The sequence below is a fragment of the Triticum aestivum genome, chromosome 3A (genome assembly GCF_018294505.1).
Source record: "Triticum aestivum cultivar Chinese Spring chromosome 3A, IWGSC CS RefSeq v2.1, whole genome shotgun sequence".
Classification (NCBI taxonomy): domain Eukaryota; kingdom Viridiplantae; phylum Streptophyta; class Magnoliopsida; order Poales; family Poaceae; genus Triticum; species Triticum aestivum.
In genome coordinates, this window is record NC_057800.1 from 466,923,837 (window position 1) to 466,949,456 (window position 25,620).

The window sequence follows — 25,620 nt, forward strand, 5'->3', positions numbered from 1 at the left end:
GTTTCCCTGAGGGGGCGCTACACAGGGCTCTAGTTTGGACCAACACTCAGAGGAGCACTGGCCCGGGGGGGGTTTAAATAAGATGACCCTTGGGCTCCGGAAACCCAAGGGAAAAAGAGGCTAGGTGGCAAATGGTAAAACCAAGGTTGGGCATTGCTGGAAGAGTTTTATTCAAGGCGATTTGTCAAGGGGTTCCCATTATTACCCAACCGCGTAAGGAACGCAAAATCCGGGAACATAACACCGATATGACGGAAACTAGGGCGGCAAGAGTGGAACAAAACACTAGGCAAAAGGCCGAGCCTTCCACCCTTTACCAAGTATATAGATGCATTAAGATAACAAGGCAATATAGTGATATCCCAACAATAAAACAAAGTTCCAACAAGGAACGATCTCCAATCTTCACCTGCAACTAGCAATGCTATAAGAGGGGCTGAGCAAAGCGGTAACATAGCCAATCAACGGTTTGCTAGGACAAGGTGGGTTAGAGGTTTGACATGGCAACTTGGGGAGGCATGATAAGCAAGTGATAGGCATCGTATCATAGGCATAGCAAAAGAGCGAGCATCTAGCAAGCAAAGATAGAAGTGATTTCGAGGGTATGATCATCTTGCCTGCAAAGTTGTCAGAGTTGACTGGATCCTCGAAAGCAAACTCAACGGGCTCCTCGTTAGCGAACTCGTCTCCCGGCTCTACCCAAACAAGAAAAACAAGCAAAAGGAACACAATCAACCACGTGCAAAGCTCAAACAACATGATGCAAACATGGTATGTTATGCGGGATGTGATATGTGATGCATATGCAAGATTTGACAAGGAATGATTGAACCTGGCCTCAACTTGGAAATCCAAGTGTGCAAAGCAAGGCATGGCATGGAGCTACGCAAAGATCAGGTAGCACATTTTGGAGCAAGAAAACTATATGCTACACGAACTTAACATGGCAAAGCAAGGCATGACATGAAGCTACTCAAAGCACTTAACAAAAGTCCCTTAGTGACCTTGAGCCAAAAGGGATCCAAAAATACAATTGCAAGCATGTGAACATGGCAAAAACATAATCAGATCTCAGACTTAGTGAAAAACTGGAGCAAACAAATATGTTAACGAGTAGGCATGTTTACGAGCTCGATGCACTCACTATAGAGAATGGCATGACAAACCAAGAATACACCCATCAAGAATACATATTATAGAAGCTAGACATGGCAAGAACAACAACATAGCATGCACGGATCAACAACAACATCCTCGGCAAAATCGCTAACATGTAGACAATCTGCCAGGAATTACGAAATAGCAAAAGTAGAGCTCGATTGACTCAAGCTAGGGTGCTTCATAAATGCAAACAAAGACATGGATGGATAGAGCACCACAATGTTAACAAATCATCCTTACTGATCATCCTCAAAAGAGGCACGGATCAGTAGGAAACAACATGAACATATGGCATATTGATAAAAACTGATCAAGGACTTAGTGAAATTCTAAGTCCCTGAAATCAGCATTAAGGAATGCACTACTTTGCAAGCTTGTTCTAGTCACCACACATATCACAAAAATACATGGATATCACCTCTGGAAACACGGCATGACATATAACAAAACACATGTAGAGCTCAGGAGCATATCATGCACACATTAATCATGGCAAAAATGACAAATAGCTATTTGGTGCAGCAGATCTGACAATTAACTCAAATAGCTCTATTCCAACAGCATTTCGGGCATCAAGATGAGCTCAAATGAAAATGATGCAATGAGATGAAATGATGTGATCTCTGAGGCGAACATTTTAATATGCTACACGCCCAAAACGGATCTACGGATGCAAAGTTACAACACGATGAAGTTGCATAAAAATACTGAAAACGGGGGCAAAAGTCAACCCCTAGGGTTCCTCAGATCTGGATCTGGGGCACGTCTCCCGAGGTTGGCCGGGAACTCGCCGGACTTGGCGTGGAGAGGAGCGGGCCGGTCGGATCTCGTCGGATTCGATGAGGGCGGCGGAGGAGGCGAGGACGGGCGGCGAGGCCGAGGTTGCCGTGGGCGGCACCGGCGACGTGGGGCGCCGGCTGGCGAGGAGTGCGGCGTCGCGGGTGGCGGCCGGCAATGGCGGCGCGGCGGCCGGCCGGGAGGAGATGCGCCGGGCGTGGGGAAGACGGGAGGCGGCGCGGTTGGAGGGGAGCCGGGCCGTGGGGGCCGGCCACGGGCCGAGCGGGCCCGCGTGGAATCGGCAGCGATGTGGGGCGCCCGCTGCCACGTGGCGCGCCCCGGTAGGTTGGTGGCGGCGGGCGGACAATGTCCGGATGGACGGAAAGTGTCCATCGGCGCGTGGAGAGGTAGGGAACTAGGGTTTCGTCCGTGATTTCGAATGGGGAGTCTTTATATAGCATAGGGGGGGCTAGGAGAGTCCAAATGAGGTGCGGTTTTCGGCCACGCGATCGTGATCGAACGCTCTAGATGTTGGAGAGGGTTTTGGTGGGTTTTGGGCCAAATTGGAAGGGTGTTGGGCTGCAACACACACGAGGCATTCTCGGTCCCTCGGTTAACCGTTGGAGTATCAAACGAAGTCCAAATGGTACGAAACTTGACAGGCGGTCTACCAGTAGTAAACCAAGGCCGCTTGGCAAGTCTCGGTCCAATCCGGAAATGTTTAACCCCCACACACAAAAGGAAGGTAGAAAGGACCACCGGAGGAGATAGGAGCGCTGGAATGCAAAAGGGACAACGGGGAAAATCCTCGGATGCAAGAGACGAACACGTATGCAAATGCAATGCACATGATGACATGATATGAGATGCATGACAACGGCAACAACACACGGATACAAAAACCCGAACCCGAGGAAAATAAAATAACTTAGCGCTGGAAACGGCAAGAGTTGGAGTACATAGAAGGTAAATTACATCCGGGGTGTTACAGGACGCCACCTCGGCGTCGTCCGTAGGGTGGGGGGAGGAAGCCGTCGGAAGTGAATTCACATCCGGCGAATCCAGGGAGCCGCTCGATGACTCGTTGAGCCCGGCCTTGGGCGGACTGCATAAACATGTTCGACATAAGGAAAAGCTGTGCAATGGAGGAATACTATGAATCACTCTGGTATCCGGACACTTACGATCTCGCCAGGGGCTTGGCCCTGTGCGGCCACTCCTCTTCGCCGTCGTCAGTGTTGGTGGGGCCGTCCGGAGGAAGGGTTTTCCCCTTCTTGGACCCTTCGGCCTCCCCAGTTGGGTCGGCCTTCCTTTTCTTCTCTCCCCCCGCTGGAGGGGGAGAGGTCTCTTCTTCCTCCTCCTCCTCTTCATGGGAGGAGTGCATCTTGGAGTCGTCGGATGATGAATCCGACGCCCCCAGGCGCTGGGCACTCTTTCGAGTCCTCGTGGCCTTCTTCTTGGCCTTCTTCTCCGGCGCCACATAGGGTGCCGGAACCAGCAGCTTCGCCAAGCGAGCGTCCGCTGGGCCTTCGGGCAAAGGAGCCAGACAGTTGATATGTCCGGACGTCTCCTGCCAATCCTTTCAAAGGTAAGGGAGCTTAGATCCCGCATAGAGTCAAACTATGAAGAACTAATACCCTGTAAAAGGTAAAAACAACTTACCGCACGAGCACGACACTGCGTGTTTATCCGCAATCCTCGGTAGCGGATGCGGGGGCCTCGGCGCCCTTGAAAAGCACCTTCCAGGCATCTGCGTACGCCGTGTCGAAGAGCCTACTCAGAGTTCGGTGCTGCGCCGGGTCGAACTCCCACAGGTTGAAAGCCCGTTGTTGACATAGGAGGATCTGGGGATGAGCATAACCTGGACTACGTTGACAAGTTTGAGCTTCTTGTCCACCAGGGTTTGGACGCATGTTTGGAGTCCGGTCAGCTCACCTTCTTTACCCCATGACAGGCCCGTCTCTTTCCAAGAGGTGAGCCGCGTAGGGGGTCTAGATCGAAACTCGGGGGCTGCGACCCATTCAGGGTCGCGCGGCTCGGTGATGTAAAACCACCCCGATTGCCACCCCTTTAGGGACTCCACGAAGGAGCCCTCGGGCCATAGGACGTTGGGCATCTTGCCCACCATGGCGCCTCCGCACTCCGCCTGAGTGCCGCGCACCACCTTCGGCTTGACGTTGAAAGTCTTGAGCCATAGGCCGAAATGGGGGCAGATGCAGAAGAAAGCCTCGCACACGATGATAAATGCCGAGATATTGAGGACAAAGTTCGGGGCCAGATCGTGGAAATCTAGGCCATAGTAGAACATGAGCCCCCGGACAAATGGGTGGAGAGGGAAGCCCGGTCCACAGAGGAAATGGGGGAGGAACACCACCCTCTCATGGGGCCTAGGGGTGGGGATGAGCTGCCCCTCTTCAGGAAGCCGGTGCGCAATGTCGTTAGACAAGTATCCGGCATTCCTCGGTTTTTTGATGTGTCCCTCCGTGACAGAGGAGACCATCCAGTTGCCTCCCGCTCCAGACATGGCTGGAGAAGGTTGAGGTGGGGTGTGCAGACTTGGGCGCTGGAGCTCGAGTACGCGGAAATGGATAGGCAAAGGAGGAAGAAGGCGTGGATGAAAAGGTGGATCCTTATCCCCTTATATGGGCGGACGCGACTATGCGCCCCCACCAGCCTGGTAAAACTCGCTTATCTCCCAAGCGCCATAGTCAATGGCGTGGTTGGGTTACCCACACCCGTATTGATGAGAATCCCAGAATAAGGGGACACGATCTCTGCTTTAACAAGACGTGCCAAGGAAACCGCCTCGCTAAACGCGCTAAGGTGGGACAGTAAAACGATTCGAATAAAGACTTGGTTGTGGTGTGATGTCACGCTACGGAATACGTCAGCAGATTAGATTTGTGTAAATATTATTCTCTCTATGGCAATATGTGGAAACTTATTTTGCAGAGCCGGACACTAACTTTGTGTTCAAAATCTTCTATGAAGTATTTGGAGGAGGAACCCGCCTTGCAATGCCGAAGACAATCTGCGCGCCGGACTTGTCATCATTGAAGCCTAGTTCAGGGGCTACTGAGGGAGTCCTGGATTAGGGGGTGTCCGGATAGCCGGACTATACCTTCGGCCGGACTCCTGGACTATGAAGATACAAGATTGAAGACTTCGTCCCGTGCCCGGAAGGGACTTTCCTTGGCGTGGAAGGCAAGCTTGGCGATACGGATATGTAGATCTCCTACCATTGTAACCGACTCTGTGTAACCCTAGCCCTCTCCGGTGTCTATATAAACCAGAGAGTTTTAGTCCGTAGGACGAAGAACAATCATACCATAGGCTAGCTTCTAGGGTTTAGCCTCTCTGATCTCGTGGTAGATCTACTCTTGTACTACCCATATCATCAATATTAATCAAGCATGACGTAGGGTTTTACCTCCATCAAGAGGGCCCGAACCTGGGTAAAACATCATGTCCCCTGCCTCCTGTTACCATCCGACCTAGACGCACAGTTCGGGACCCCCTGCCCGAGATCCGCCGGTTTTGACACCGACAGAGAGCGCCATGAATCATCATCGTCGGAGGGCCGCGCTTCATGACCCCGGCTTTTCAAAGGAGGCATTTGACACCTTCAACTCGGCCGATGCATACATCCGAGCTGCTCGGGATGGTCTTACCAGAGCCACGGACCAACATCTGAAAGATATGCGGGTAAGTGTTGACTTAATAATCGTACACCAGTAGCCCCCAAGACTTAAAGCAAATGATACAACTGATTTAAGGATCGTTGTATAACCAGGTGCTTACGGAGAAGAACAGCCTGGTATCTTAAGAACTAGAAAAGTATTGGACCCAGCTAACTGCTGCCAATGCCGAACTCGAGAAATCCAAGAAGGCGTCTTCTGGTAATGTTCCCTCCTAGATACAAAACATAATGGTATACCAATAATGCTAACACAGTTGCATGCCTCTTAATAGGAGCAGTAGATCAACTGCAAGAGAAACTGAATGCTGCTCAAGGCACAGAACGAGAAGCTAAAAAAACTACTAGCCGCGGGCGAGTGTGTGCTAACAAAAGTCGTGATGGAGAAAAACAAGCTCCAGGATTCCAATGCCCAACTGGGCGAGGAACTGAAAGATGTACGGGCCCAGCTGGCGGACTCCGTAAAGGAGAATAAAAGGCTGCGAGGCGGCATATTCAATATGTGGTCGAACTTGTCTTCGAATAATTCAAAGATAGAGGGGACTGATAGAGTTATGTTTGCAGGTCCAGATGGCAATGGGGACGAAACCCATCGGTTTTTGCCTTCCCAAACCCATCCCCACGAGAAAATCGCAAACCCGTCCCCGTCCCCATCACCGTGTGTGGGGCTAGTTTTTCGCCCGTCCCCTAAACCCATCGGATTTCGGGGAACCCGCGGGGAACCCACGAGAAAATAAAAATATCTAAACAAACATAGTGGCGACAAAGAATAACATTTCAACAGCAAAATAAACACATTTCAGCAGCATAACTAGAGCAAATTTCAACAAAAAACAATAGTAGATGGTTTACAAGCGATATAGAGTGTATTTCAGCAGATTTAAACAACATACATAGTATATTTTAGAGGCAGCAACATAAGATAAATAGTAGCAACAATGATATCATTTCAGCAGCAACATAGTATATTTCAGCAGCAAAACAACAACAAATTTCAGCACAATACTCAGGAATAACATCAGCTAAAAGAAGCCTATTTCAGCACAACTATAGCCCATTTCAACAACGAAGATAGGCATATTTCAGCAGCAAATAGGAGCATATTTCGGTCATACATTGTTCAACAAGATGTCCAATTATAGAAATTCTGAAATAGAAATCATGGTTCACACATCACGAGCACAAATGATACCAAATTGTCCAATACATAAGTTCTAAAATGATTTTGTAGTTCACAAATCAATTTAAAGTGGTCATCATCATGGCATCTTTCACGTCTCCAAGCCTCCAAAAGACAATCTTCAAAGCATGCCAATTCAGAGTGCCAAGTCCTATAGAAGATTAAAATTCACTCAAGCTAAAGTGAAATATGAAAAAATATGCAGATGGGTATATGAAATGTGAAAGTACTTGTACTTCACCTGCATTCCCTCTTGAATGTCTTGAAGACAACTCTAAAGCTTTGTCCTTCTTCATTGTCAGCAACTATAAGAATGAAATAAGTAGTAATGAACATCTAATGAAACATTGCAGCAAGATAATGATAAACCATATGATGATATGTAAAGAAAGACACACCTTTACATTTGTTTCTTATCCAATCTTGTGAACACATCAAGGCCTCTAAGATTTCAGGGGTAGGACGACTACGGTGGTCACTTAGAACTCTACCACTTGTGCTGAATGCTGATTCTGAGGCAACCGTGCTAACCGGAGTTGCAAAAACATCACGTGCTAGCAGCCTCAAAGTTGGATAGCGTGTTCCAGAAACTTTCCACCAATCGAACACACTGAACTTATCTTTGGACAATGGAACTAGCTCATCTTCCAAGTAACGGTCTAGTTCAGATTTCATACTACAAGATGCTGGCCTCTTTTGAGCAACACGTGCATTGAAGAGTGACATAAGGGCTAGAGCTTCCAGAGAAGAGAATGAGGAAGATGGTTGCCCATGATCATCATCACTCTCAAGATTGCACTCCTCCAACAATGTGCATATCTTGGCAATTATTCCATTAACATGGTCCTCACATTCTGTAGTAGAAGGACTAATACCATGCAACATAGCAAAGCAAACAAGTAACATTTCATTTTTGTACCGAGGATCAAGAAGTGTAGCCATTCCCATTAGACCTTGAATATCAGTCCAATACTTGTTAAATTTCTCTTCCATGCTAAATGTCATGGCTTCTATCACCTCATTACCGCAAGTTGACCATTGCCTCATATTCATTTTAATCTCACAAATCTTGGGAAAATAGATGTTAGCAGTTACATAATCTGTCCCAGAAAACATTTCAGTGATTTCAAAGAACAGTCGCAGCCATTCTACAACATCAATAGCAAATGCCCATTCTTCCTTAGTAGGGAGACTCTTGTATTGCTTCTCAACCTTCTTTAATCGCTCAAATACAACCTTATATGGTAGAGCCACACTAGGCATTGTGAAAGTTGAATTCCACCTAGTCTTACAATCAAGTATTAATCTTCTTGTTATTTTGACCTTTTGAAACTTAGCAATTTCCTCAAACTTCTCTATTCGTTTTGGTGAGGCAATCCAAAAAGCTACACTATCTCTAATCTTTTCAATTGCTGGTTCCATAGCATCTAAGCCATCTTTGACAATTAAATTCAGAATGTGAGCACAACAACGCATGTGAGTCAAGGTACCTTGCAACATGAGTTTGTCCTTCCCTATCCTCTTCACCAACAAGTCAATTGTCTTGTCATTTGAAGAACAATTGTCAACAGTCACCGTTGATAGCTTCTCATCAAGATTCCAAGATATCAATGATTCATGAAGTTCTTCGGCTATAACTTCAGCGGTGTGAGGAGCTGGCACATAAATAAACCTACAAATGCAATGAATATATGTTATACAACAGCATATGTTGATAAAAACAACACCAAACAATTTACTACAGCAGCAAATGTTGATAAAAACAACACCAAACAATTACTACAGCAGCAAATGTTGATAAAAACAACACCAAACAATGTACTACAGCAGCAAATATCGATATAAACAACACCAAACAAAGTACTAAAACAGCAAATATCGATTAAAACACCAAAGAATGTACTATAGCCTCATATACCTCATGATAACACTTCTAAGTTTCCAAGAGTCATCAATGAAATGGCTTGTGATTGCCATGTATCCTTTCTTTTGATTCTCAGCCGTCCAGAAATCAGTAGTGATAGCCACTCTTGATTGATTTGCAGCCATGTACTCGATAGCCTTCTTCCTTTCAACTTTGTAAGCGTCCAGAATATCCTTCCTATGAATAAAGAGGTGACAATCAGACATTTAAGATATTAAACAAAACATAGCATATTAGTAGAACAATTCACAGTTGCATAAGACATACATAATAGTGTTTCTTGTCACCGTAGTAAACAAGGGTTGCAATGCACTAACAAATCTTCAAAACCCCGTATGATCAACTATGGATAAGGGGTACTCATGCAGCACAATCATGGAAGCAAGCATCTTTCTAGCAAAAACTTGGTTAAATGTATAGTTCTCCACCGAAACTTTTCCTTGGCTACTAGAACTGAACCTCAAAGAAGATTGGCTCAATGTTTTACCATTTCTATGGACCTTCTTCATAGTACAATACGCCAAATGAACATGAAGATGCTATGTACCATTCTTTGATTCCCCTCCAAGGTTCTTCTTACAATGAAGACATTGTGCCTTCCATCGCGGACCCTCACTTTCTTGAAATCAACCCAAACAACTGATGTGAGCTTTCTCTTGGAACCAACTGCATTTCCTTCCTCAGCCACATCTTCCTCTTCATCCTCATCCCCGTCTTCCTCTCCATCCTCATCCTCATCCTCATCTTCATCTTCATCTCCTTCATCCGCAACTTCTTCTTCATCCATAATTTCAGCATGTTCTCCAACAAACATTGCATCATAATCGACCGATTCATCAAATTCTTCGTCCACATCCTCAGATTCAGGCACACTACCTGTAACTGAATGTACAATTTCAGTTTCTGTTGACAGTGTCGTCAATGAATCAATTAACCTACCAAAAAGAACAAAAATATAATTATTAGCTTTGGTGTACATAGTGGTAGTAGCAATTTGGACTCTACTATATGTATTTCTTGCAAGTCTACTAAAAACAGTAGCAATTTGTACATGTAGCCTGCAATATGATCACCAGAAAAAACATGCCGCATATTGTTTGTACAAGGATTCTGAATCTATTTTGTTTCTTTCCCGCAGAAGTGTAATAGCTTCAACTTAACTTCTGAAACTTTAATGAAACAAGACCATATACTACAGTCTTAACCAAACCCTAGAAAATCTAATCCATGAATTCACAGAAAATTAACATCATCCGTCACAAACCCTAGCACCATCCATCTCAGATTGTGAGAGATCAGGGTTACTCACCTCGTCTTTAACTTCTTGCGGACGTTGAAGTTGGATGGAGGCTCAGGAATCAGATTTGAAAGCCCTCTGCCTCCTCTTCCATGAAGGCCACGTCCTGCTGCCCTTCCACCACCGCCGTGCGTAGTTGTAGTAGAGAGAGGAAGGCGGCGAGTGGCTGCAGACTTCGCCGGCGGCACCGGCGGCGGCCCCCTTTCACCCGACTTGGGACGTGAAGTTGCCACCATTGAGTTCGTCACCGGTGGCGACGCCCTTTCTCCAGATCAGATCGGCGGCAGGGGAGAAGACGTGGAGGGAGGAGGCTCGTCGGCGCAGATCGTGGTTGGCGGATCTTGTGAGATGGGATCGAGCCAGGCGGCGGCTGGGGTTCTAGGTTTAGGGTTAGGTATTATGTGGGAGAGAGAGAGATGAGGGCTCGAGCGAGGGGGAAAGGAGCGAGGGGGAAAGGAGCAGGCGATACTGGCTGTTTGGCCTTCGACGCTGGGGGGGGGGCCTCGGTAGTTTTGGGTTGGGCCGGGCAGGAGCACTGTTTGGTAAAAAAAATGTATTTTGCCGGGTTTGCCAGGTTTCCGGTCCGGGGACTATAGAAATGGGTGCAAGCCCATGAAACGTGTCGGGTTGTATAATGTGCCCAACAACAGCCCCGCGGGGATGAAAAGATGCCCATCCCTGTCCCCTAATAGGGTAAAAACCCATGGGGACGCGGGTTTCGGGGCCCCATTGCCATCTTGATTTGTAGGTATGCTGACTGGTCTTCCTGAAGAGGAGATGTTCGGATCCTCGAGCGATCTGTTACAAGAGCTGTCGCAAGTGCACGAGTAGGCTTGGCAGGCAATGCAAAGTGTGGCGAAGGCCTTATGGCCATCTACCTCCCCTCCAGGAAAGATGGATGAGCTTATACAGCTATTCAAGGGAGCACAGCGGTGCTTTAGATTGTGGAAGATATCGGCCTGCCGGGAAGGTGCACGAGAGGCCTGGGCCATGGTGAAAACACGATATACCAAGCTTGATCCGAATCATGTGGCTCGGGTCGGACCGTTAGGGTCAGATGGAAAAGAAGTTCATGTTAGTTTGGTATATGACCAAATAGAAGTAGCTGTCAAGTATTCCCAGCAGGATTGCAAGTTAGACAGCCTGCTAGATGGTATAGGGGAGGAAATTTTTGAGTCCAAGTGACTATGTACTTTCCTTGACATATGTAACTCTAGCTGAATTGTAAAACGATTGTCATGGTAGACCTTTTCGCTTCGACCTCTGGGCCCAAAGGTGCGGAGTGTTTCCGAATACCTGGGCGGTAAAGTAGACCGGGGTATGCGTGGAAACCAGGCGTAGGGGTCATAGTTGCTGAAACAGACAAGTTGTATCCGGCTAATTATGTTATATTACACTATGATTGTAAGAAACATCTTCCAGAGAGAATAGTTCCGTTAAGGGTTCCTTTCCCTGGGTCCGCATGCGTTTAAATGCATGTCCGAACTGTGATTGTAAAAATCGCAGTATAAGTAATTTCTGGGGGTTCCTCATGGGGTGAATGCGAAAACATCTTTAATCCACCGACCGAATATTCCCTTAAGAACGCTAGCTTTCGGCTTCACCCAGTCTGAGTTACACATCTGGATGACCCAGCAGTAACAATCGCAGAGGTGCTCCCTTTATGCCCTAACCGAACTAATGGGAATGCAGGGCATAAGCACAGGAGCCAGGCAACCCATCTTGGCCAAAACTTAAGTCATATCGATGCATATAATGGCGAAGAAAAGGTACATATGGGAGAAACGCATATGTGATGAGCTTGATGCTCGGAAAATAAGAATAAGCTTCTATCCGGGAAGCCCCCAGGTATAATGGACGTACATGTTCGAAGTTGTGTACGTCACAGGTGCACGGTTTAGCCATGCGAAAGATTTAAGTCTTTCTTTTAAAAAAGAAGAAGAAGGAAAAGAGAGGAAAAAAATAAAGGAAACAATAGGGAGAAGGAGACGAACAGATAGTTCGGTGCTAGTTGTAGAATCTTCAGAGTCTGGCCGCGCTCTAGGGGTTCGGGTCTAGGCGATTGTCTGATGCCACGCGTAGGCGGTACGCTCCTCCTGTGAGAACTTCGTCAATGATGAAGGGACCCTCCCACTTGGGCTCAAGTTTGTCCTTTTTCTTCTCCGCAAGCGTATAACGAGTTCGCCAACATTATAAGTCTTGGCCCATACTTCTCTGCTTTGATATATGTGGGCCTATTGTTGATAAAATGCAGAACGGGCTTTTGCAACATTGCGCTCCTTCTCCAATGCATCTAGGTTCTCCTGCCGATCAAGCTCGGCCTCTCTTTCTTCATACATGCGCACTCGAGGTGAGTCATCGATAATATCGCAGGGAACACAGCCTATGCGCCGTGCCGCCGTACACCATGAAGAAAGGTGTATATCCAGTAGTACGGTTGGGTGTGGTCCGCAGCCCCCAGAGTACGGAGTCAAGCTCCTCAACCCAGTGCTTGTCTGATTCTCTCAAAGACCGCACTAGTCTGGGTTTGATGCCTCTCATAATAAGACCATTGGCCCGCTCGACTTGACCGTTTGTTTGCGGGTAATAGACAGAGGCGTAAGCGAGCTTAATGCCCAGATTAGCCCACCAAGTTTTCACCTTATCGGCTGTGAAATTGGAGCCGTTATCGCTGATGATGCTGTGTGGAACACCATAACGGTGTACCACACCAGATATGAATTCTATCGCTGGCCCCGCCTCGGCCGTTTTAACTGGTTTAGCCCCTATCCATTTAGTGAATTTATCCACCATGACCAGCAGATACTTTCTCTTATGGCTTCCTCCTTTAAGGGGTCCGACCATATCGAGCCCCCAGACCGCGAAAGGCCAAGTGATGGGGATTGTTTGTAAATCGGTGGGGGCATGTGGCTTTGGTTGGCAAATAGCTGGCATCCGACGCAATGTTGGACAAGGTCCTGTGCATCTGCTCGGGCCGTAGGCTAGTAAAAACCTATACGAAAGGCCTTGCTAACAAGGGCCCGAGCCGCGGCATGGTGATCGCCGAGTCCGGCATGAATTTCAGCCAAGAGTTGCCGCCCCTCTTCCTCGGAGATACATCTTTGAAGAACTCCGGTAGCGCTTTTCTTGTAGAGCTCTCCTTCGTGAACCTTGTAGTCCTTCGAGCGCCGAACAATGCGGCGAGCCTCGTTCTGGTCCTCCTGGAGTTCTTTCCTATTAAGGTAGGCCAAGAAGGGTTCGGTCCATGGGGCAATAACTGCCATGATGAGATGGGTCGATGGTGTTATTTCGGTGGCTGAGCCCCCGATGAAATCATTGTGTTTGGAATTTGGGGTTGTGTTCGGATCCGGACTAGTATTGCCGCTCTCCCATTGCCATACCACTGATGGATTGAAAATCCTTTCCAGAAAGATGTTAGGTGGGACGGGGTCGCGCTTAGCACCGATGCAAGCAAGGATGTCTGCCGCTTGATTACTCTCTCGAGCCACGTGATGAAACTCGAGCCCCTCGAACCGAGCCGACATTTGTAGGACGGCATTGCGGTAAGCCGCCATCTTCGGATCTTTGGAGTCAAAATCTCCATTTATTTGAGATATTGCGAGGTTTGAGTCCCCGCGCACTTCCAGGCGTTGTATGCCCGTGGAGACAGCCATCCGGAGACCATGCAATAAGGCCTCGTATTCGGCTGCGTTATTGGAGTCTGTGTATAATATTCGGAGCACGTACTGGACTACGTCTCCAGTGGGGGACATTAAAACGATGCCCGCTCCTAATCCTACCAGCATTTTGGAACCATCAAAATACATAACCCAGTTGGAATATGTGTCGTACTATCTAGGGAGTTCGGCCTCTATCCATTCGGCGACGAAGTCTTCCAGTACTTGGGATTTGATGGCTCGACGCGGTTTGTATGTTATGTCGAATGGAAGGAGCTCAATGACCCATTTGGCTATCCGGCCCGTAGCATCGCGGTTGTTTATTATGTCATTGAGTGGTACTTCTGAAGCTACTATGATAGAACATTCTTGGAAGTAGTGTCGTAGCTTCCAGGATGCCATGAAGACTGCCTATGCTATCTTTTGGTCATGAGGGTGCCAGGATTTGCATGGTGTGAGGACAGTGGATACGTAGTATACCGGCTTCTAAAGTGGGTATTTGTGTCCGTCCTGCGCTTGCTCAACGACAAGCACGACGCTCACCACCTGGTGTGTTGCTGATATGTATAATAACATGGCTTCGCCGACGTTCAGCACGACCATGATTGGGTTGCTTGCAAGAAGGGTTTTTATTTCTTCCAGTCCGGCTGTTGCCGCATCCGTCCACTCGAAGTGATCGGTGCACCGGAGGAGGCGATACAGTGGCAGCGCCTTCTCTCCCAATCTGGAGATAAAGCGACTTAAAGTTGCCACACATCCAGTGAGATTTTGGACTTGTTTAAGGTCCGTTGGTGTAGCCAATTGTGACAAAGCTCGAATTTTGGCTGGATTTGCTTCAATTCCTCTATTCAAAACAATGAAGCCCAGCAGCTTTCTGACAGGGATGCCGAAAACACACTTTTTCGGGTGAGCTTGATGTCATATGCACGGAGGTTGTTGAATGTGAGACGTAAATCATCTATTAGTGAACCGACATGCCTAGTTTTAATGACGACGTCATCCATGTATGCTTCGATTGTCTTCTTGATCTGTTTCTCCAGGCATGTTTGAATCATGCGTTGGTAAGTGGCCCCGGCGTTTTTGAGCCCGAAGGGCATGGTGTTGAAGCAGAATGGCCCGTATGGGGTAATGAACGTTGTTGCAGCTTGATCGAACTCCTTCATTTTGATTTGATGGTATCTGAAATACGCGTCAAGGAAGCACAGTGAGTCGTGTCCTGTGGTGGCGTCAATGGTCTGGTCGATGCGGGGGAGGGGGAAGGGATCCTTAGGGCAGGCCTTATTGAGGTCTTTGAAGTCGACGCACAGGCGCCAGGATTTATCCTTGTTTGGCACCATCACCAAGTTTGCTAGCCAGTCCGGGTGTTTTATTTCTCCAATGAATTCGGCCTCGATTAGTTTGGCCAGCTCCTCCCCCATAGCTTGACGCTTGGGTTCGGAAAAGCGTCGTAGTGTTTGCTTAACCGGTTTATATCCCTTCAATATATTGAGGCTGTGTTCGGCCAATCTACGTGGGATTCCTGGCATATCCGAGGGGTGCCAGGCGAATATATCCTAGTTCTCGCGCAGAAACTCTCATAGCACGGTGTCGATCGTTGGGTCTAGTTGTGCCCCGATAGATGCTGTCTTCTTGGGGTCCGTTGGGTGACCTTGGAATTTGACTATTTCTTCTGCTGGTTTGAAGGGGGTGGATTTGGGTCGTTTGTCCAAGATTACATCGTCCCTATCCACCATGGAGCGTAATGCGGTTAATTCTTCGGTCGCGAGGGCTTCGGATAATGCCTCAAGAGCCAGGGATGTGGTTTTATTTTCGGCGCGGAGTGCTATGTCCAGATCACTGACGAGAGTGATTATGCCGTTGGGCCCGGGCATCTTGAGCTTCATATACCCGTAGTGAGGTATAGCTTGGAAGCGTGTAAATGCATCTCGCCCCAATAGGGCGTGATATCCACTATTGAAAGGGGCCACTTGGAAGGTCAATTCTTCGGTCCGGTAGTTCTCCGGTGTGCCGAATACCACGTCGAGCGTAATTTTCCCCGCGCATCGCACCTCCCGACTGGGAATAATTTCTCGGAAGGTTGTGCTACTTTGCTCGATGCGGCTCCTGTCTATTTCCATTTTTCTGAGTGTATCCTTGTAAATGAGGTTTAGTCCACTGCCGCCATCCATGAGGACCTTGGTGAGCCGAAAACCATCCATGATCGGACTGAGGACCAAGGCGGCTGGTGTCCAGACTGTCTTGAATTTTGGTTCGTCATTGGAATTGAAAGTTATGGCCGTGTCGTTCCAAGGGTTTGTTGCTGCGATTTGACAGACTTCGGCGAGGTCGTGGAGTGCCCTTTTGTGCTTATTGTTTGAAGCGAAAGTCTCGAAGACCGTCAATACTCTGAGGTCATCGTCTTCTGGGGGATATTGCTCCAGGTCTTTTTTGGTGAGGATATCCTCGCCGCTCTTGGCCACCTACCGGAGTATCCAACATGTTCTAAGGCTATGGGTTGATATAGTATCCGGTGTTGCGTGTAGCTTGCATGGTCCATCGAGCCATCCCTCCAGAACGGTTCTGTGTCCCACAACAGGCTTATGTTTCTTTACCATTGGGTCGGGCGTGCTGCGAGGGTGCGTCATTTTCACCTGAACAAGGGGTTGGGTGGAAACCGGCGGTTCCTAGCGAGCTGCCTGAATTTTCTAGGCACTTTCCATCGCGCAGTAATTGTATACTATGGTTGCCATGTCTGCGAAGCGTGATATGTGACGATGGTTGATGGCGTTGAGGATTCCTTCATCCGTACAATTGTCGCGGAACGTTGAGATCGCGCCTTCGTCGCGACAATCTTCAATCTTATCTTTGACAAGGAGGAATCTGGCCCAGAAGTGGTGGACCGTTTCCTAAGACTCTTGTCGTATGCCCCTGAGAGCGCTTATATCTAGGTGGGTGGGTGGTTTCAAATCCGAACCCTGACCCAATTTAGGATCTAGAGTTTGAAGAACTTCCGAACTTAGTAGTTCGGGCTCCAGAATGTCAACTGATTTTTTGGGCTTGTCGCCCGATTCTATGTTCGATGGACAAGGCATGTCCTTCTACAGGTAGGTGTCCGGCTCCTCAAGCTCGGTGATCTGAATGTGGTTTGTCCTCAATATAGAGGAAGAATTGTCGACTTGCTCCTCTACTACCGCTATCTGATGGGTGATCGGCGGAGTTTTAATTTCTCTCTGATCGGTCTTAAGCCCAATCCGATCATAGTCTGTGGTGACCCCCAGAGCGGCGATGCGATCTAGGAGCTCGTTTAAAGACAACAGCTCCGCTGGATCCATCTGCTTGGAGTATTTGGAGTCAACATGAAGGGGATTTTCGATGACCCGAGAAGTCATCGTCGGCTTATCGGCCGAACGGATGGTCATGATGAAGCCACCCAGACGGAGGGTTTGTACTGGGGCCAGCGCTCCTCCGGAGCTGACGTTGTCCTTGAGACCAAGGCGAGCCATCGATCCTATCTTTCAACATCACAGCGGAACTCTCAATAAAAGCACCAATGTCGGTGTCAAAACCGGCGGATCTCGGGTAGGGGGTCCCGAACTGTGCGTCTAAGGTCGATGGTAACAGGAGACGGGGGACATAATGTTTACCCAGGTTCGGGCCCTCTCTATGGAGGTAATACCCTACTTCCTGCTTGATTGATCTTGATGAATATATGTATTACAAGAGTTGATCTACCACGAGATCGTAATGGCTAAACCCTAAGGGCCTAGCCTGACTATGATTATGAGGACATATCTACGGACCTAGCCCTCTGGTTTATATAGATACCGGAGGGATATAGGGTTACATAGGGTCGGTTACAGAGAAAGGAATCTTCATATTTGGTCACCAAGCTTGCCTTCCACGCCAAGGAGAGTCCCATCCGGACACAAGTAGAGTCTTCGGTCTTCGTATCTTCACAGCCCATTAGTTCGGCCCATGTCCAATAGGTCGGACACCCGAGGACCACTTAGTCCAGGACTCCCTCACCTCCTTCTAATGAAGGAGGCTGCTTGCCAGATTCCGGAGCTGTATAGGTCTCCGGGGCCATATTTGGTTGGGGGCCAAATTGGACATCGCCCCCATCGCCAGTGTCCATGGGGATCTGCTCCCCCATGTGTTCGGCGGCCGAGGTATCGCCCTCGGCCGCCGTCCTAACGGCCTCCTACGTCTCTCCCTGGCCGGGGGTCCTTCGGGACAACACCTTGATGTCGTCCATGGCCCTGGGAGATGAGGCCGCCGGAGGGGACCTGCTGTCCATCACCTTCTGGTCCAGCGAGTTCCCCGAAGACGAGGATCGCTCAAGGGCGGAACGATCTGTACTGCAAATACATGATTTGACGTGTTGAAATTGTGAAGTAAAAGAGGCAGATATATGAATGCGTCAGGCTCTTCGGATACTCATGATTCGGCCAGGGGCTTATCTCGAGGGCGCCGTGCTGGGCTGCTATCGACGTCCCACATGGAGTTATCTGCGAGGGAAGCATTTCCCTTCTTGGATGCCTCCGCATCCAGATCTATGGACGCCACCCTCTTCCTTTCCCCCTTAGGGAGGGGGAAGTTTCTCTCTTCCTCCTCCTCGTCGTCTTCGGCGACGGAGTGAGTTTCGGCGTCTTCGGACGCCACGTCCGAAGTACCCTTGGGATGGAGGCCACCTCTAGTCCCCTTGGCCTTCTTCTCCGGTGCCTTGTAGGGCGTCGGAACCAGCATCTTCGTCAAACGCAGGATGGCCGGATCCTCAGGCAGCAGAGCCGGACACTGAATCCGCTCCGCCTTCTTCGTCCAAGACTGAAAGAACAAATGGGAAAGTTCAGACACCCTCCTTGAATAAGAAAGTAAGGAATACACCTTGAAACAACGGAAAACTTACTGAACTGGCAGGATGAGCCAGGTCATGCCCATGATCCTCGATGGTCTTCGGCCATGTCTCGTTGGCCTTGAATAGCACCTTCCAGATATCTTCGTGTGTAGTTCCGAAGAACCGTTGCAGGGTCTTGTGCTCGGCTGGGTCGAACTCCCATAGGTGGCAAGCCAGCTCTGGCATGGAAGGATCTGCCGGACTAGCATCACTTGAATCACATCGACAAGCTTGATGTTCTTGTCCATCATGCTCCCGATGCGCATCTGGAGTGCTGTCAGCTCGTCCGACGAAGACCAATCCAGGCCCTTCTCCTGCCAAGAGGTTAGCCGCATTGGGGCCCCGAATTTGAATCCGGGAGCCGCGGCCCAGGTGGTGTCGCGGGGCTCCATGACGTAGAACCACAATTTCTGCCACCCCTTGACGGTCTCCACGAAAGTGCCTTTGGGCCATGGGACATTAGACATCTTGCTCACCATGGCACCTTCGCACTCTGCGTGCTCGCCGCCCACTACCTTCGACTTCACATTGAAGGTCTTCAGCCACAGTCCGAAGTGGGGGGGGGGGACGCGGAGGAAATCCTCACACACGACGATGAACGTCGAGATAGTGAGGAAGGAATTTGGGGGCCAGATCATGGAAATCTAGCCCATAGTAGAACATGAGTCCTCGGACAAAGGGGTGGAGTGGAAATCCTAGCCCACGGACAAAGTGGGGGATGAAAACTACCCTCTCATGGGGCTCTGGGGTAGGGATGATTTGTCCCTCGGTCGGAAGCTGATGGGTGACCTCCTTGGCCAAATATCCAACCTCCCGAAATTGGGTGATGTCCTTCTCCTTAACGATGGAGGCCATCCACTTGCCCTGTGCTCCGGACATGGTTGGAGTGCTTTCTTGGGGCAGGAAAGATGAGAACTTGGGCACTGGAGCTTGAGAGGGGGTAGGCTGAAAGAGAGAAGGTGTGAGTGGAAGAGATGAATCCTTATCTCCTTATAAAGGAAGTGAATATCAAACGCCTCCCCACTCGCCATGAAAATCGCCTATTCCCCAGGGGCCATGCGGGCGACACGGTTGGATTACCCATACCTGTATTGATGAGAATCCTGCAATAAGGGGACACGATCTCTGCTTTGACGAGACGTGCCAATAAAGCCACATCTTGAAATATGGAGCAGCGGGCCAAGAAACGGTTCAAAATAATAACCGGGCAGGGATGTAATGTCACGTTACAAAAAGTCGTCATCAGATGGGACTCGTAAAATATTATACTCTCTGTGGTGGTGTGTGGTACTTGTTTTGCAGATCCGGACACGTTCGTTGTTCGAAGACTGTGTTGGAGTATTCAGAGAAGGAACCCGCCTAGCAATGCAGAAGACAATCTGCGCGCCGGACACCTCGTCATTGAAGCCTGGTTCAGGGGCTACTGAGGGAGTCCTGGACTAAGGGGTCCTCGGGCGTCCGGCCTGTTGGACATTGGCCGGACTATTGGGACATGAAGATACAAGATAGAAGATTTTCTCCCGTGTCTGGATAGGACTCTCCTTTGCGTGGATGGCAAGCTAGGCGGCCGGATGTACTATTTCCTTTTTATGTAACCGACTTTGTACAACCCTAGTCCCCTCTGGTGTCTATATAAACTAGAGGGTTTAGTTCATAGGGACAATCATAATCACATAGGCTAGACTTCTAGGGTTTTAGCCATTACGATCTCGTGGTAGATCAACTCTTGTAACCCCGAATACTCATCAATATTAATCAAGCAGGACGTAGGGTTTTACCTCCATCAAGAGGGCCCGAACCTGGGTAAACATTGTGTCCCCTGTCTCGTGTTACCATCAACCTCAGATGTTGGAAATATGCCCTAGAGGCAATAATAAAATGGTTATTATTATATTTCCTTGTTCATGATAATTGTCTATTATTCATGCTATAATTGTGTTATCCGGAAATCGTAATACATGTGTTAATACATAGACCACAACATGTCCCTAGTGAGCCTCTAGTTGACTAGCTCGTTGATCAATAGATGGTTACGGTTTCCTGACCATGGACATTGGATGTCGTTGATAACGGGATCACATCATTAGGAGAATGATGTGATGGACAAGACCCAATCCTAAGCCTAGCACAAGATCGTGTAGTTCGTATGCTAAAGCTTTTCTAATGTCAAGTATATTTTCCTTAGACCATGAGATTGTGCAACTCCCGGATACCGTAGGAATGCTTTGGGTGTGCCAAATGTCACAACGTAACTGGGTGGCTATAAAGGTGCACTACGGGTATCTCCAAAAGTATCTGTTGGGTTGGCAGGAATCGAGACTAGGATTTGTCACTCCGTATGACGGAGAGGTATCTCTGGGCCCACTTGGTAAGGCATCATCGTAATGAGCTCAATGTGACTAAGGGGTTGGCCACGGGATGATGTGTTATAGAACGAGTAAAGAGACTTGTCGTAACGAGATTGAACAAGGTATCGGTATACCGACGATCGAATCTCGGGCAAGTACTATACCGGTAGACAAAGGGAATCGTATACGGGATTGATTGAATCCTTGACATCGTGGTTCATCCGATGAGATCATCGTGGAACATGTGGGAGCCAACATGGGTATCCAGATCCTGCTGTTGGTTATTGGCTGGAGAGATGTCTTGGTCCTGTGTGCATGATTCCCGAACCCGTAGGGTCTACACACATAAGGTTTGATGATGCTAGGGTTATAGGGAAAGTTTGTACGTGGTTACCGAATGTTGTTCGGAGTCCTAGATGAGATCCACACGTAACGAGGAGTTCCGGAATGGTCCGGAGACAAAGATTTATATATGGGAAGTCCTTATTCGGTCGCCGGAAGTGTTCGGGGGTTTATTGGTATTGTATCGGGACAACCGAAAGGGTTTCGGGGGTCCACCTGCCCCGGAGGGCCCTATGGGCTGAATATGGAGGGGGGACCAGCCCCTAGGTGAGTTGGGCGCCAAACCCCCTAGGGCCAATGCGCCTAGGGTTTGGGGGAAGCGCAGCCCTCCCCCTCCCCAACACCTCCTCTTCCTCCCGCGATGCTTGGCGAAGCCCTGCCGGAGTACCACGCTGCTCCAACACCACCATGCCGTCGTGCTATCGCTGGATGGAGTCTTCCCCAACCTCTCCCTCTCTCCTTGCTAGATCAAGGTGTGGGAGACGTCATCAGGCTACACGCGTGTTGAACACGGAGGCGCCATTGTTCGGCGCCTGGATCGGAATCAACCGTGATCTGAATTGCTACGAGTACGACTCCCCCATCCGTGTTCCTGTAACGCTTTCGTATCACGATCTTCAAGGGTATGAAGATGCACTCCCCTCTCACTCTCGTTGCTAGTTTCTCCATAGATTGATCTTGGTGATACGTAGAAAAATTTTAAATTTCTGGAACGATCCCCAACAGTGGTATCAGAGCCAGGTTTATGCGTAGTTTCTATGCACAAGTAGAACACAAGTTTTTGTGGGCGTTGATTTTGTCAATTTACTTGCCATTACTAGTCTTATCTTGATTCGGCGGCATCGTGGGATGAAGCGACCCGGACCGACCTTACACATACGCTTACGTGAGACTGGTTCCACCGACTGACATGCACTAGTTGCATAAGGTGGCTAGCGGGTGTCTGTCTCTCCCACTTTAGTCGGATCGGATTCGATGAAAAGGGTCCTTATGAAGGGTAAATAGAAATTGGCATATCACGTTGTGGTTTTGGCATAGGTAAGAAAGTGCTTGCTAGAAACCTATAGCAGCCACGTAAAAACTTGCAACAACAATTAGAGGACGTCTAACTTCTTCTTGCAGCATATGCCGTGTGATGTGATATGGCCAAAAGGATGTTATGAATGATATATGTGATGTATGAGATTGATCATGTTCTTGTAATAGGAATCACGACTTTCATGTCGATGAGTATGACAACCGGCAGCAGCCATAGGAGTTGTCTTAATTTATTTATGACCTGCGTGTCAACATAAACGTCATGTAATTACTTTACTTTATCGCTAACCGTTAGCCATAGTAGTAGAATTAATAGTTGGCGAGACAACTTCATGAAGACACGATGATGGAGATCATGATGATGGAGGTCATGGTGTCATGCCGGTGACGATGATGATCATGGCGCCCCGAAGATGGAGATCAAAAGGAGCAAAATGATATTGGCCATATCATGTCACTATTTGATTGCATGTGATGTTTATCATGTTTTACATCTTATTTGCTTAGAACGATGGTAGCATAAATAAGATGATCCCTCACAATAATTTCAAGAAAGTGTTCCCCCTAACTGTGCATCGTTGCTAAGGTCCGTAGTTCCGAAGCACCACGTGATGATCGGCTGTGATAGGTTCTAACGTTCGCATACAACGGGTGTAAGCCAGATTTACACATGCAATACACTTAGGTTGACTTGACGAGCCAAGCATGTACGGACATGGCCTCGGAACACGGAAGACCGAAAGGTCGAATATGAGTCGTATAGAAGATATGATCAACATGAAGATGTTCATCGATGATGACTAGTCCGTCTCACGTGATGATCGGACACGGCCAAGTTGACTCGGATCATGTATCACTTAGATGACTAGAGGGATGTCTATCTGACTGGGAGTTCATTAAATGATTTGATTAGATGATGAACATAGTCTAAAAATCTTTGCAATATGTCTTGTAGATCAAATGGCCCACGCTAATGTTGCCCTCAACTTCAACGCATTCCTAGAGAAAACCAAACTGAAAGACGATGGTAGCAACTACACGGACTGGGTCCGTAACCTGAGGATTATCCTCATAGCTACCAAGAAAGCATATGTCCTTGAAGCACCGCTAGGTGAAGCACCTGTTTTCCTAGCAACTCAAGACGTTATGAACGCCTGGCAGTCGCGTAGTGATGATTACTCCCTGGTTCAGTGTGGCATGCTTTACAGCTTAGAACCGGGGCTCCAAAAGCTTTTTGAGCAGCACGGAGCATATGAGATGTTCCAAGAGCTAAAAATGGTTTTCCAAGCTCATGCCCGGGTTGAGAGATATGAAGTCTCCGGCAAGTTCTACAGTTGTGAGATGGAGGAGAATAGTTCTGTCAGCGAGCACATACTCAAAATGTCTGGGTTGCACAACCGCTTGTCTCAACTGGGAGTTAATCTCCCGGATGACGCTGTCGTTGATAGAATCCTTCGGTCGCTCCCACCTAGCTACAAGAGCTTTGTGATGAACTTCAATATGCAGGGGATAGAAAAGACCATTCCTGAGGTATATTCAATGTTGAAATCAGCGGAGGTGGAGATCAAAAAGGAACATCAAGTGTTGATGGTGAATAAAACCACTAAGTTCAAGAAAGGCAAGGGTAAAAAGAACTTTGATACTTCTCCAACGTATCTATAATTTTTGATTATCCCATGCTATTATATTATCAGTTTTGGATGTTTATGGGCTTTATTAAACACTTTTATATTATTTTTGGGACTAACCTATTAACCCAGAGCCCAGTGCTAGTTTCTGTTTTTTCCTTGTTTTAGAGTATTGCAGAAAAGGAAAATCAAATGGAGTCCAATTGACCTGAAACTTCACGGAACTTATTTTTGGACCAGAAGAAGCACATGGAGTATCGGAGATGGACCAGGAGAGTCCCGGGCTGCCCACGAGGGTGGGGGCGCGCCCACCCCCCTGGGCGCGCCCCCTGCCTCGTGGATAGCCCGGAGGTCCACCGACGTACTTCTTCCTCCCATATATACGCATATACCCTAAAAACTTCGCGGAGCACAATAGATCGGGAGTTCCGCCGCCAGAAGCCTCTGTAGCCACCGAAAACCAATCTAGACCCGTTCTGGCACCCTGCCGGAGGGGGAATCCCTCTCCGGTGGCTATCTTCATCATCACGGCGCTCTCCATGACGAGGAGGGAGTAGTCCACCCTCAGGGCTGAGGGTATGTACCAGTAGCTATGTGTCTGATCTCTCTCTCTCTCGTGTTTTTGAGGTGATACGATCTTGATGTATCGCGAGCTTTGCTACTATAGTTAGATCTTATGATGTTTCTCCCCCTCTACAAACTTGTAATGGATTGAGTTTTCCTTTGAAGTTATCTTATCGGACTGAGTCTTTAATGATTTGAGAACACATGATGTATGTCTTGCCGTGCGTATCTGTGGTGACAATGGGATATCACGTGATTCACTTGATGTATGTTTTCGTGATCAACTTGCGGGTTCCTCCCATGAACCTATGCATAGGGGTTGGCACACGTTTTTGTCTTGACTCTCCGGTAGAAACTTTGGGGCACTCTTTTAGGTTCTATGTGTTGGTTGAATAGATGAATCTGAGATTGTGTGATGCATATCGTATAATCATACCCACGGATACTTGAGGTGACACTGGAGTATCTATGTGACATTAGGGTTTTGGTTGATTTGTGTCTTAAGGTGTTATTCTAGTACGAACTCTAGGGCTGTTTGTGACACTTATAGGAATAGCCCAACGGATTGATTGGAAAGAATAACTTTGAGGTGGTTTCATACCCTACCATAATCTCTTTGTTTGTTCTCCGCTATTAGTAACTTTGGAATGACTCTTTGTTGCATGTTGAGGGATTGTTATATGATCAAACTATGTTATTATTGTTGAGACGACTTGCACTAGTGAAAGTATGAACCCTAGGCCTTGTTTCCTATCATTGCAATACCATTTATGCTCACTTTTACCATTAGTTACCTTGCTGTTTTTATATTTTCAGATTACAAAAACTATTATCTTCTATCCATATTGCACTTGTATCACCATCTCTTCGCCGAACTAGTGCACCTATACAATTTACCATTGTATTGGGTGTGTTGGGGACACAAGAGACTCTTTGTTATTTGGTTGCAGGGTTGCTTGAGAGAGACTATCTTCATCCTATGCCTCCTACGGATTGATGAACCTTAGGTCATCCACTTGAGGGAAATTTGCTACTGTCCTACAAACCTCTGCACTTGGAGGCCCAACAACGTCTACAAGAAGAAGGTTGTGTAGTAAATATCAAGCTCTTTTCTGGCGCCATTGCCGGGGAGGCT